Source organism: Limulus polyphemus, unplaced genomic scaffold (genome assembly GCF_000517525.1).
Source record: "Limulus polyphemus unplaced genomic scaffold, Limulus_polyphemus-2.1.2 Scaffold114, whole genome shotgun sequence".
NCBI lineage: Eukaryota > Metazoa > Arthropoda > Merostomata > Xiphosura > Limulidae > Limulus > Limulus polyphemus.
Window position 1 is genome coordinate 349,063 of NW_013665724.1, and position 15,180 is coordinate 364,242.

The 15,180-nt window shown below is 34.4% G+C and overlaps 1 protein-coding gene across 2 annotated transcripts in view; it reads left to right on the plus strand.

Annotated features, from left to right (window-relative positions):
* The first annotated feature begins 5,697 nt into the window (after positions 1-5,697).
* LOC106471640 overlaps positions 5,698-15,180 on the plus strand; it is a 39,650-nt gene continuing 30,167 nt past the window's right edge. The window contains exon 1 of one of the 2 annotated variants that reach the window (XR_002613491.1): positions 5,698-5,795. The gene's annotated coding sequence lies outside the window, so the exon portion shown is untranslated. The remainder of the gene's footprint in view (positions 5,796-15,180) is intronic. The other variant, XM_013932258.2, reaches the window with a different exon arrangement.

A 15,180-nucleotide genomic window follows, 5' to 3' on the forward strand; every position in this document is an offset into this window, starting at 1 on the left:
CCTGGGTGCGTTATAATGTTACGGTCAATCCCACTATTCGTTGGTAAAAGAGTAGCCCAAGAGTTGGCGGTGGGTGGTGATGACTAGCTGCCTTCCCTCTAGTCTTACAATGCTAGATTAGGGACGGCTAGCGCAGATAGCACTCGTGTAGCTTTGCGCGAAATTCAAAACAAATAAACAACTCCTCCAGATAAATACATAAAAGTACGATTTAAATTCACCAATCCCTATAAACTAATTGCCCTATTAAATAATTGAAATAACTTCTATAAAATATACAGGATTTATCAGATTTAAAGTGCAATGAACCTTATATAACAGTTCGTTATTACCCTTTAACTTAGAAAAGAAAGAAAAAGAATAATACTGTGTATCAAGGACTTTTAATCCCCCCCCCCCCATCAGTCCTTGATTTACGTTACTCGGATAAGTTATTTGAAAGATAAAATAACAATCTATAAACGTTTTCATATTGTTATAATCCAGTCAAACATAAAGCCCGTTTGACAAACGAGAAATATTTATTTTTTCATCGCCCGCATTCTCAGAGAAGAAAGATAAGAATGTTTTCAAACTGCATTGTGCCCACGCGCTGCAAAGATAAATATTTCAAACAACTTGAGCTACCTTGAGTAAGATACAACGGAGTACACAGGCCGAAGAAAATGTTCATGTAAGTTGAATTAACCATCGCTTTGAGTCACTTCCTTATTGTCGTTCGAATGTGGGAGTATATCCAAACTGGCGTTTATTGGAAAAACACGGTACGTCGCCTAAACACGCTTTCACACTTATAACTAGCAAATGACAAAAAGATAATTCAGCTAACAGTAAGACAATTCATGAATAATTTATTTTTTACAATTGTTAAATGTTGTCAGAAATAAGTAGCCGAGTATTTACTACATAACGCTTTTTGACAACAGAAACTACTAGTTTACTTTGATCTGAAACAACTGTGTAATATTATATCAGTCTAATGTTAAATAAAATCTTCCATTCAGAACAACCTACTTACTTCGAGGAAAGCTAAAATTAAACTTTGTAACGAATAAAGCTAATTGATAAAATTTTATTTCGTTATTATTCATAGAAATTAGAGTGAATTGTTTCATTAGTTCGGTACTTTCGCTGTTAACAATATTTCCGGCCGTAATCCCAAAATACCAATCCTAAAATTTTATATTATTAAGCTAATAATATAAAACAATCTCTATAATGATAAAAAATAAACTATAAAGTAATGAAATTAGATATATTACGCGTTCTAACCAACACTGTTAATGAAAGTAACATTAAAGAAATAACGGAGTATACTTTACCAACTGAACCCAAAAACACTAGCTGTAGGCTTCACAATAACTTAGCACCATATGCGAGTAAAGGGGTTGCTATTTTACAGTGATCTGTAACGATTCTGTAATATTCTTTCAGTCTAATGTTAAAATATTCAATGACTTAGCACCATATGCGAGTAAAGGGATTGCTATTTTACAGTGATCTGTAACGATTCTGTAATATTCTTTCAGTCTAATGTTAAAATATTCAATGACTTAGCACCATATGCGATTAAAGGGGTTGCTATTTTACAGTGATCTGTAACGATTCTGTAATATTCTTTCAGTCTAATGTTAAAATATTCAATGACTTAGCACCATATGCGAGTAAAGGGATTGCTATTTTACAGTGATCTGTAACGATTCTGTAATATTCTTTCAGTCTAATGTTAAAATATTCAATGATTTAGCACCATATTCGAGTAAAGAGATTGCTATTTTACAGTGATCTGTAACGATTCTGTAATATTATTTCAGTCTAATGTTAAAATATTCAATGACTTAGCACCATATGCGATTAAAGGGATTGCGCCATGTGTTTAAGAGACAGTTTTTAATACCTAGCAGATCCACAAAACACAAAGTATTTTAAGAGCCATTTGTTGTTTTACTGGTACTAAACGATCTTTATATCCTTCTTTCAACAGACGTACGAAGCATATAATATAAATAATGATGGGGCATTGACAAAAAAAACAAGACTTTAGCGATAGGGGAAATGTTTGTTTATTTATTTCTAAATTTCACGCAAAGCTACACAACGTTATCTGCTCATAGCCACCCCTAATTTTGAATTGATAGACTAGAAGGAAGGCAAAACTATTTCTGTAACATTTAAAAAGCTACACTTATAGTAGTAGTCTAAACAATAGAATACAAAATAGTCCACATACATACAATACGACGTACAATCTTACACTAACAAACACTATTATGTTAAAATATTACACCAACAATATTACATGACGCACAATATTATACTAAGAAACAAAAATCCAACTCTTTTTTTTATATCATATCTTCAAGACACCAGATGAAAGCTAGAGGGATATGTTCTTCTACAGCGAAGTGAGTACATTTGTAAAGAGTATTATCTCACCTTTTCACCCAATTTTCCTTACAATATTTAACGAAAATACAGTACAGTTTGTTAATGATCAAAATTTTAATATCAATTGACGAAATCAACCATCATAAACATCATTAAGATAGTTAAAATACATGATAAACGAGGCTTCTGGCCAAAACCAAATACAAATCATTCTTCAAGAGAGAGAATAAAATGTACGCAGAGATTACATGAACATCTGATAAGCTCTCTTTAACTTATCTACAAAAACAAACAATATACCTATACTCTAGGAAGCAAGCCAACGTTACGATGTCTCGTTCAACATTCAACAGACCAGTAATGAATATGCTTGTTCCGCCTAACTGAATGTCGCAAAACTTCACAAACCTATCAGAATTACAAACCATCTACAATTCATGCCACATGTGGAACCTCCTCATTACCCAAATCTATCCATGAAATTTTTACATAATTATGCAAGACTCCCTATACTGCGGAACACGATTTTTCCCATGTTCAATAAATTATTTCAAGAAAACTCTAAATAAAAACTATCTCTTAAGTGACCTGAATAACTTTTTTATACATGATAATATTAGGGCTAAGTAAATATCTTCTCTAGTTTCCCATTTTAGGTCTCTAGGTAACAACAAGCTCATTTTTTTTTATTCGTATTGTAACATTGCACTGCTTGCGATGTATGTAAATATTAGTTTTTAAAGCCACTGACACGAGATGTTAAGCAAATGTGCTCTTAGTAGAATCGATCGATGGGCATGGTAGAAAAAGGCCTACTGGTATAAAAATACACTTATAGGCAATAGTAGTTTATGTCCTTTTGTTGTCATTCACTGCACAATCGTAATGTACTTAACGTCATAAACTTGTAACTTGCTACAAGAAAGGAGGAAGAAGTCAAACATGTATGTGACTATTGCAAGTCATCCAACATCCTGACCTGAAACACGGCATAGAAACAGTCAGATAGCTAGTCAACAGCATCCACCGCCAACTCTTCGGCTACTCTTGTCTGACCAAATAGTGAGATTTTACCATCACTCACGCACGGCCCCAAAGTGCGATAATAGGCCGCGAAACATGAATCCTCGGATTCACAATCTGAGCATGCTAACCACTAAGCCACAACCAGCTTAAGGTTGAGAGGAAATGCGATTTATCCTATTATGAACGACAGTTTCTCGGCTTTCAGTGTACAGGAAGTTTCATTCTTTTCAGCTGTCTCTGAACAAAACAGCAAGACTAAAACACACACCCCCTTCTCATAAAAAGAAAAGATTAGGATATTGATGACAAATTTACATCTCCTTCTGGTTCCTCGTCAATCAGATGCGTATGGGTGCAATTTGCGAAATTAATTTTTTATAACAAGCATTTCCAATTACAAGCATCCACATTTAACTATATTTTTTAATTTCGTAACATCTCTCTTTTTTTCTATCCGTTTCTCTATTTCTGCTTGTCACTATATTCTTATGTCTTTGTTTGCTAACTAGTATTTCTTTATATATTCTATGATAGATAATTTAGGCAGAGTATTCATATTGAACACTTATAGAAATATATTGGTGACAATACCATCTACTTATGCAGCTCAAATGTAGAAGACGACATTTCCAATTCCCCCGTCTTTGTTTTGTTATTTTAATGTTTATTTTTTACCATCTTAATCTATCTCAATGCTTTTCTCCATCCTGCTGTTTTAACCTATTTTCTAATTATTTTTTAATTTTTCTTCATATTTCCATATTTGTTAATTATTCTTGTCCTATATCTTGAGTTGTCTCTATCGCTCTTTCTTGTTTCTCTTTTGTATATGAGGATTTTTTCTCTCTATTGGTCATCTCGGGACTATCTTTCTCCATTTTTTTATATATTTTTTCCTGTTTAGTGGTTGCAGATGCCAATATGTCATAAAATTTAGTTTATTTTAAAACCAGCTCTATATATACATATTCGTTTGGTCCGTTGAACTAAATAGAGATATAATCTCATCTAGAGAATTGTTATAAAGTAAAACAATAAGTGGTTTCAGTGTGGGATGTTTAATTGTCTACCTAGCCAATGAGATATCTTGTGCTCTGAGCACTGCGCCATCTAGCGTATTTCAAATTAATGGGGAAGTTAGTCTATCATTAATGTTTAGGTTAATGTCCAACATTTAGCATGAGACTTTAGCAAACGCTCGTAGATAGGAAATATACCATAAGTACTACGTATGAAAACCGCTCATTTATTCTCACTCCCACAACCGTCAACTAAACTTAGTCTTATGTATAGTTCCTGCTAAGAACTAACCAAGCCTTATTCTGTGTACAAAACAAACATTTGTTATTGTACCTTAAGGTTTAGGCATCTTATAAACAGTTAGGAGTATTTACAAGTAATGTTATACAATACAACTTCGTATTTGTTGAAACTATTTTAATCACTAGGTGGGTAAATACTAACAAAGAGAGATCTGTTCGTCTGATCGAGTGATTTTTTTTGTAATATATACATATTGTGGACTGAATGGTGGATATAACACGCATACAGAGACATATCTATGATTATACAATGTAAACTATTCACAGTAAACAGTATACGTAGATTCACGTGGATATGGTAACGTGACATAAAACCGTAAACAAACGTGTAATAAAATGTATATGTGTGACGTTTGTATATAACGTTATGTTGAATTTCTTTAGAAACCCTTTTTGTAAAGATTTAGCTTTAAGTGATTCTGTTAATCCTCTTTACCACTTTCTAACTTTCCATCTGTTTGTTTATCCTAATTTTTCTTTTCGTGTACTTCCTATGAGATTCTTCGATTTTTCCCTTTTTTTCAGTTTCTAGTTATAAATTAATATCAAGTAAAACTTTTATATCAGATTGTTTTATTTTAAAGTTAATTTTAAAATATTAATTTCAGTTTGAATTCAGAACATTGCTAAACACTGACATATCATGCGCTTATGCGGGTCACTAAAGTTATTTCAATATGAACTTAAGCAAGTCATCTTATATTAATGTGTTTCCGTATGAACTCATGAAAGTCATCTCACAATACTTTGTTCTTTAAGCTTACACTCACGTAGGTCACCGTACTCCAATGTGTCTTCTTGTATGAACTCATGCTAGTCACTGTGCAGCACCCACTCGCGTAGGTCAGCACCCATGTCAGTGAAATTATACACCAAACATTAACACATCTGACCTTGCTTATGCTTATGTACGTCACAGTAGTGCAGATGTATTCATGCTAGTTGTCACATAGCAATGTATCTGTTACAGCAAGCACATACATGGGTCTTTATCAGCCAGTGTTCATCAGCATAAGCTCAGGAAAGTTAAAATATTCTTAGGTCACCCTGTCAGTGAAGGTAGGTAACTCTGCTAATCAAACGTATAGATTACTTGCTTGCTTGCATCTTAAATAACTACTGATCTAAATTTAAAAGAAAGTAACATATTCACGTATTTTGTGGAGAAAATACATGGAGTTTCTTGTGGAAGGCACCAGAGTTATAAAGGGTGTATATACTTTTTTGTCCTTATAGATAACTAAGGAGGTAAACGAATTGTACTGAAAAAAAAACACTTATCTTTTATGCAAAGGATTAACCATTACAGTTAGTTTATAAGGTGCTATATTCTTTTTAACTTCTGTTTATGAACATAACACATTCTCTATCTCTCTTGTATAACCCCATAATGTGGATTCCCGTTCATGTTTGTCATGTGTGTGTGACGACCCACGAAGTAGGTAAGGGGATCCTAGCTGAGTGCATCATTGGGCTGGGTATAATGTCTGGATTGGCATAATATATATATATATATATATATATATTAGTGGTTAGGGTGAAGTGTGCACCTTTCTTACGCTTCATTTCCTGTCTAGTGTCATGTGTTTGAGTACAGTGTCCAAAAAACCCTGGACACTCCTTCTAGGTCTTTATGATGGGTGTTATCAGTGGACATCAATTTTATTCTCCCGTTATAGCACCCTCAATTTTAACAGATATTGAGCAGGACTTTAAAGAAGCTCTAAACTGAAGACTTGTTACATAAGCATCCTTTACTTACAATATATCAGCGCCTTGTTTTCTTATTGAACACTTCTTTTATGACAAAATCTCTGGGTAAGATAATATTTTTCTTCAGTGTAGCTGACATAATTTCTGAATAGCAATACCAATGTGTTACAAACATCATATGAGTCTCTGTCCATAAATATAGGATATACGAGCTAACCAAACTGTCTGTTAACTTATATTCACCCTCTCTTCTTGCCAGTATCAAAGCAAGATATGTAAATTATCCCATGTAGCAATCTTTATCAAATTATCGTTTTTATTGCAACTGTCAGCATTTTAAGCATTCCAAGAGTTTTGTTATGGATCCCTTACCTGAGCCTAACATTCTAGTAAGGATCACGACAATGTATCAAGACAGAGACGCTATCGGTTAGCTGTCAAGACTTATACCCATTACTCGTAGTCATGATCTGGGTGGTACGATTGGAAGGAGGTGCATTATATCAATATGCTGAATAGTCTATTTAATAGCACCAAAACTAGCCACGCCAATTGTAAACAAATTAATGTTTTCAGCTGTAGTACAAACATATATATCTGTCATGGTGTAAAAGACTGTTTAGTTTAGATATTATTGATTAATTTATTTTGTGAGTGAGTATTATATTATTGTTTAGTTTTTGTTATAATAAGAGTTAAAAGCAGACAATTGTAGGAAATTGTGTTAATAATTCATTGATGTTGAGACTATTGAACGTCGCGTGCAATACATTGACGTCGAGAATATAGAGGTTTCTAGAAGGCGGACAGACGATTAAGTGATAAACATATAAATACTGTGAGAAGAGTGGAAACAGCAGACAGACAATAGCAGAAGAGAGTAAAGTTACGGGCAAGGAAAAGTTCGGCGTGAAGTTAACTACAGTAAAAATGATAAGCCCAACGATTAACATAAGCCTAACGTTTAATATATTAGAGTAGGACTAGCACTAGAAAAGAAGATAAGAATAATAATTTATTCCGTCAAAGCGTGGTTCTAAAGTAACCGAATCAGCCTGAGTGCACTTTGACAAAAGGAACAGAAGATATATTTAAGAAAGAAGACCAAACGATTACGGTAACTTGCGCCACAATTGTAAATGAATCACCCACAGAATACTAGTGCGATAGTAGTAGAGAAGATAGTTCGGCTTGTCAACTGAAATTCTAAAGCAATTTAATAGGCCTAAGTGGACTTTTGATAATAAGAAGAGAAATATATATATATATATATATATATATATTGGTGTTTATGATATGCCTATAATATCTATAGTGTGAAGAATTAGTTGTACATGCGTTTAAATTGTTCCGAATATATGTATTATTTTGAAAACAAGTGAAGTACGTGCTGTTCATTTATCATATAATTTATCGTTAACAAGTCACAGATACCTACTCTAGAATAATCCTAAGCCCAATAACAACACAGTATATATTTATACTATTAAGAAGTATAAGTAAAAACCTTTTTTATTTTGACAATTGGCGAAAGATTATATTTGATAAATTCTGACAATCTCTGTATCACCATCTGAGTCTTTTTCACCTTATGTTAAAATTTTGTCATCTCCGATTAAAAGTATATTTCCGTCTCCCATCTCTGCCAGTATGTGGCACCGTCGAGTGTTTGGGTCCTCTAACAGTTGGTCCATGTTTGTAGGACTATTGTACAGTCCTGGCATTCCTACTTGGAATAACTTCATGGGAATGGAAATAATGATTCTTCAACTTCCAGGAATTTCACTATGAAAGTCGATAGGAATAAAAAAGGCAAAATAAGACTTTCAAGCTTGGATCACAAAAATAAAAGAAATTCAAGTGTTTGTTACATATATCCACAAAACCTTCTAGGTGATAATGGCTATTTTTTGCTCCACGGAACTGTCGAAGTTTTTATTATAATATATAATAAGTCACTTTTATCAACCCACTTGCATCTTTATATAAGAAACATTCTTAAAACCTGATATTATCCAGTTTTTTTTGGCAATTTTAATTTGTGTGGAAAAGACCGAGTCTGTAATTGATGAGTTCATGGAAGGATGTAGATGTTTGTAAGTTATAACTTACTCCTGTAATACTTTATATACAACTGAAGACTGTTGATATCTCCAGTCACATTGATTGTAAAAATCATAGTTTGTTCTTTGTGTCTGTTACAGAGTTGATTACAGTCTGTGCGGTTGATTTCTCCAAGCCCGTTCCCTTGGCTGTGGTTTCGCTAGATAGTAGATAGGGACAGTGGGAATCTCGTTAATCAACTGAAGACTGTTGATATCTCCATTCACATTGATTGTAAAAATCATAGTTTGTTTTTTGTGTCTGTTACAGAGGGAGTTGCTTCGGTAGATCTAAGTGGTCCCGTAGATCAGCTGAAACTTTCTTTTGTCATTGTTAAAAAACAATGGACTAATGGATTCAGTCGATTGAGGGTCTGTGTGGAAACAAATGACAGGAGCAAATCTGTGGAGTGCCTAATCTGGGATTATAATCCTCCTTTTTAAATTCTGGTGCCACGTCTTATTTCCATACCTCAGCTAAGGCTATCACTGCAATTAGGTCTATACTGTTGACCTTACCTCTTTTTATTCTTTATTTAGAATGCGGATGACAATTCATATGATAGTGAAAATTTTCCCATTGTTTTGAGAAAAAGTAACAGGTACCAATGTTTTCCAACTAAATGACCACATTGTAAACTAGAGAAACGCTTTTGAAACTTCATCCTGCCATTTCTATTGAAGACATAGCTGGATGCATTGTCCATAAAGCTTTAACTACTGTATCTTCATTCCTATTTTTATATGACTTGATTGATTTGGCCATAGTCTGCAGTGGCTCTGTAGCTGTCCACGCGATCCTTTATATGTAATCTCACTTATGTTGGATCACATACAAGTTAAGTGGCACAAACAGTCTACCATTTACACTGACCCGATTAGTTTCTTTCAAGCCTTGGAGTCGCTTGATGACAATCCATAACCTTTCGTTTTGAACATCACAATAAATTGCCTGATTTATCAACACAGTCTTTATTATCCAGTTTTGTTGAATAACTGACAGCCACATCAACCTTCTATGCTGTATTCGAATCTCTATACATTTGATTCATGGATTCTATCTAGGAGAGGCTTCTTGTCTCTTAGAAGAAGCGTTTGGAAGGACAGGGTTCGTATCGGGTGAAATTAGTTTAACAATGTCTCACATTGGCCATTTTTAACCCAACATCATTATTTAACTGGTAATGATTAACCAATGTTTGACTCATGAAATTATCATCCATGTTTCACTATCGCAGCGGCTGTGCTTTAAACTGTCCTTTTTACTTAAGTTATCGGGAATGGTGACACTATTTTTACTTCTTCAGAAGTCATATGATTGAACATTTCCATAACTGTTTTTACTATTTACTCTTTCGATTTGACAATTACTGTTTTGTAAATTGTACCTTGTTTGGTGCGAATGACTTTAGTGGAGCTGTATGCCAAAACAAGAACAAGAACAACAAACTAACCAAACAACCAAACTCGTAATACAACTTAGATTTTTACAAGAGGAAATTTATTAAAGTACGTTGGACCATCACGTTATTGTTTAAAGTAGAAACATGTATGCTACCAGTGTGGCGGCCAAATGATAAATCACTGGGGAGAGATAGTTTCATATACATGACTTACACAAGAGACAAGAAAAACTGAACGATAATCTGTTATTGAAAACATTTATTAACGTATGCCACTAGCATATTGTTTTGAACAAGACTATTAAAATGGGAAAACAAGTTGTGAAGCTTATTGGAGAACCTTTTGAATTAATTATATAAAGGCTTCTTTCAACCATAAAGGCCCGGCATGGCCAGGTGGTTAGGGCGCTCGACTCACAATCTGAGGGTCGCGGGTTCGAATCCCCTTCACATCAAAGATGCTCGAACTTTCAGCCGTGGGGTAAAAGAGTAGCCCAAGAGTTGGCGGTGGGTGTTAATGACTAGCTGCCTTCCCTTTAGTCTTACACTGCTAAATTAGGGACGGCTAGCGCAGATAGCCCTCGTGTAGCTTTGCGCGAAATTCAAAACAAACAAACAAACAAATCAACCTTAAAATGCTTGATCGTACTCGCTTATTTACTTGCATTGGTTGTTATAAGATTTATTTTTAGATAAAATAGGCAAATAAAAAAATATCATCAACGAAGTTGATAAAAATCCGATTGTCAGTTATTCATTGTTTTTTATGTTGTTTTAAGCGCAAAGGTGGACACTGGACAATCTGCGCTCTGTCCACTGCAATATTCGAACCTCGAATTATAGGCTTTATGTGGTTTATGACTTATCAAGCGGTACACTTGTTATGTTGCTGACGCAAAAAAAATAAGTATTCACATATTCCCCTGGGGGGGAGACAGCAGTCTACGGATTTACAATGCTAAAATCAGGGGTTCAATTCCCCTCGGTGGACGCATCAGGTAGCCCGATGTGGCTTAATATGCAACAACACACACACACACAAAATATCCGTGACTGGTTAAAGGGTATTAATACTCTTAAAGTCGAAAAAGAAACTGTTGCGAAATATGTTAAGAAACGTGAAAATTAGATAAGTATTTTTGAACGATACGAAATATAGGTCTACCTGTTCATAAGTTCATAATGAATTTGTACAATAATGGTTTCTATAGACGCTTACTTAACATTCAACTTCACATAAGTATACACGTCTATGTATATTATATGCGTATACATGAAATCACTGCGTTTTAAAAACATGCAATTATTTCGAACCGTTCTGTCTTTCAAAGACAAAAAGTTTCTTTACAGCATTTTAAGGGTTCAAAATCACAGGAAGACAATGATTTAGTTGGTTTTAATTATCAATATATCAAACTGTTGCAATTGTATGCTGTTTAACTTTTATGTTTTAGACCTTGCAGTGCGCTGAACTTATTTTTGATACTTGTTGATTTAATCTCTCCCGATGCAGATGTCGTAAGATGATACTTGTATGTATAGTTTGTTACTTGCCCAGTTTTTAATACCCTAAGTGTCCTTTACCATATCTTGGTGGAAAACAAATGTTCGTACTATCAAGTATCAAAATACTAAACAGCAATGTATATATATTGAACTAGGGCAGTCACGGGAGAGGATACGAAACGTAAATGCACGAGCTCACGTATATTATATAATAAATTACTAATAAGGACAAAATGCGTCTACACGAGCTCGGGTTATGTTATAGAATTAATCAATTAATCATTTTTTTAAGCGAAACAGAATGTATTGATTTTTTATTACTTTTTTATATTTTTGATAACATTCTAAGTTTTTAATGAGTTAGCGCGTATTTGTCTTTTTACTTATTGTACCTTGACCTACTTTAGTTAAATTCACCTGATTTGCAATTTTGAACGATTTAAATGCTTACGATTTCAAACAATAAAGACAGATCCGTGTTTTATGTTTTTATTAGATTTTAAACTTAACCGAGAAGAGGCACAGCAGTATGTATGCGGACTTACAATGCTAGAAATCTGGTTTCGATAAACATGGTGGGCAGAGCACATATAGCCCATTGTGTAGCTTTGTGCTTAACTACAAATAAACTAACAGGAATTTAAGCACAATAAAAAACTGGAAGAGTAGGAAAACAACGAAACACACAATTGAAGAAAACGGAGAAGACGGAAAGAGAATCGGCCATCTATCAATCTTCTTAACTCTGTGCAAGAATTCTACCATCTTTCGCGGCAAAAATAACTCGCGGGCGGCACTTCAAAGCTTCGTTACATTCACATTTGATAAGACCGAATGATAATGAGTAATTTTTCATAGTGTATACCAACCGTATTTGAATTTCCTGAAACTGGATGCTGAGTGTACAGCGACGTCCTGAATCCGAAACACAAATAACACCCGCTTCTTTAAAATAACAGTATCTAAGACAGTTATTCACGAACCGTGAATTAATTAAAGATGCAACACGACGAGTTATTGACAATTAAAGAAATAATCACGGGCTTGGTTACCCATGTATGAGAACTCTTGAAAAGTAAGCATTGACCCAGAACTTTAGTGAGAAATGTGTCAGTAAAGTCAAAGAAAATGGTTCAGGAAACCAACGAATGCTTGTGTAATTTAAATATGACGATAATTAGAAGGCAGTTATAAAATTATATGAGCAGCATTTCTCAGAAGAGAAATAATCTATTTATTACATGAACACAAATAAGCGATGTCGTCAACCGCTTAATTATCTATAAAAACGTATGTAAACATACAGATGGTGGTTTGTGAGGTGGACAATTACACCTATGCTAGCACCGTCTGTTCTTTTAATAATTTTCTGCACTACATCGTTACTGAAACCTTTATTTCTGGTTTTAATGTAACAGTTACACATTTACATTTTCAAGTATTTTGGTAAAACAGTTGGTCATTACTACATCAAAAACATATCACATTTTTTCAGGAGCCTATGACCTGGATGTTTAGCACAGTTGTTACATAACATGTCATTCAGGTCTTTTATGAGGGATTGTTTGTTTGAACTTAAGCACCAAGCTGCACAATGGGCTATCTGTGCTCTGCCCACCACGGGTATCGAAACTCGGTTTCAAGGGTTGTAAGTCTGCAGACATACCGCTGTGCCACTGGGGGCTTTATGAGGGAATGGTAAATGAAGTTCTTGCATTTTTCAACAGTCTCATCTCGCTTTCACTTATAACGCTAGAATCCGGGTTTCGATACCCGTGGTGGGTAGAGCACAGATAGCCCATTGTGTAGCTTTGTGCTTAATTACAAACAAACAAACAAACCTCCCGCTGTGTTTATATAGTTTAAAGGAAAAATGGTAGAAACAAGTTATGCGTTTTTGAAACCGTTTGACATGTTTTATGCCTCATATAATTGAAAAAGGAACATAATGTATATTATACAACACTCATCTTATGCACTGTATGTGGTTAATGAAAACGTCGTGTACATGCAAAAGTCGAGCTTTACATATTGTTATACTTAACTAGAACAGTCCTCCTTTGGTTGTTATATATATATATATATATATATATACACACACACACATATATATGTATATTTATAAGTCTACCGGTTCTTCTCTATAATTTTATCATGCATAGCTTTTCCAGAACGCAGGATTTGTTCCTTCCTTTATGCAAGTTTCGTATGGTTGAGTCGTTGGTGTACTCCAGTGACCCTGAAATCCAGAGTTTGATTCCTTTTGTTGGATAGAGGTATGTTTGTAATTAAGCACAAAGCTACGCAATGAGCTATCTGTACTTTGCCCACCACGGGTATTGAAACCCGTATTCTAGCGTTCTAAGTCCGCAGACATGCCGCTGTGCCACTGGGGGCGCTGTTGGATAGAGTGCAGATAGTCTGTTGTGTAGCTTTGCGCTTAAACGAAAATATTTCTTGGTTCAAATTGGAAAATAAGTTACTGGATTATCATAATTTCTTTCCACTCTGAATATATGCAATTATGGCTGTAGATAAAAGCATCGGTTGGTTCGACTGACATACAGCCGAATGAAGATAAACTAAACTTTACTTAGCTTAATATAAAGTATGAAAAAATGTTTCAAGGCCAATAAAAGAGACATTAGCTCAGGAAGTTTCAGCGTGCGGTTGGATATCTTTGTCTTTTGCAAATTTTCAGAAAATTACTATCATACGAAAGTTTAATTTGGTGTTGTTATTAAGTACCAGAAAAACATTTCAAATGAAACTGGATGTAATAAGTAAGGGTTTATTTGTTTATAGCAGAGGTTCTGCGCAAAGCTCTCAAGAGAGCTGTGCATACCGCCCCTAATTTCGAACTGATGAACTATACTGGGAAAGCGGCAAGTCAACAGCGCCTACTGGCGACTCTTATCTGACCAAATAACGGAATTTGACCGTCACTGTTATAGCGGAGAGTACTCCCAAAGTACGGAAAGCGTTTTTCTTTTTTTTTTTTGGAACGGGTCCCAAATCACGAAGCTTCAGGTTCTATGGTAAGGGTTTACTTAAAAAAACGTCCGTGGAGTAAGTAACATTGTTACGCAACTTACACCAAGTATTGATCTATAAAATCATGTCTACGTTTTCGCATAATTACGGTCATTGGAAGGTAGCTTGCGTTGAATTTTTTATAATGATATTTTCTGCAAACTGGTGTATTAAACTACTAACATTTATCATTTTAATGCTTTTCACCTAATTGGTTGGAAAAATTATGAACAGAAAAATCACTTGAAACACTAAAAAGTTAAAAATTTCCACTGTTTCGTAATAGTATATGTATGTAAATATAATCCGTTTAGTACTAATTAAGCCTAAATGGAAAGCCCCCACATTCCGTCATTCGAGACGAAACAGCACAAGACGCATATTATTATCTAGCCTGGAAACAAGACAGAATGTACAGTTTTGTTAGACAAATAATATCCTTACGTCATTCCGAAAACTTTTCGGCTTTCTTCAGTTTTTGTGCACCTGTTTATCTCCTATAAACTCTAACCTACAACAAGTTGGTTTCCATCATAATGGCTACTAAATTACCCTGAAATACTTCAGGGTAATCTCAACGTTAATTCAATAGTACATTAGAATTATCGTGTGTGTGCGTGTGTGTGTGTGTATATATATATATATATATATACATATAATACGTTCTGAGGTTCAACTTAAAATCCC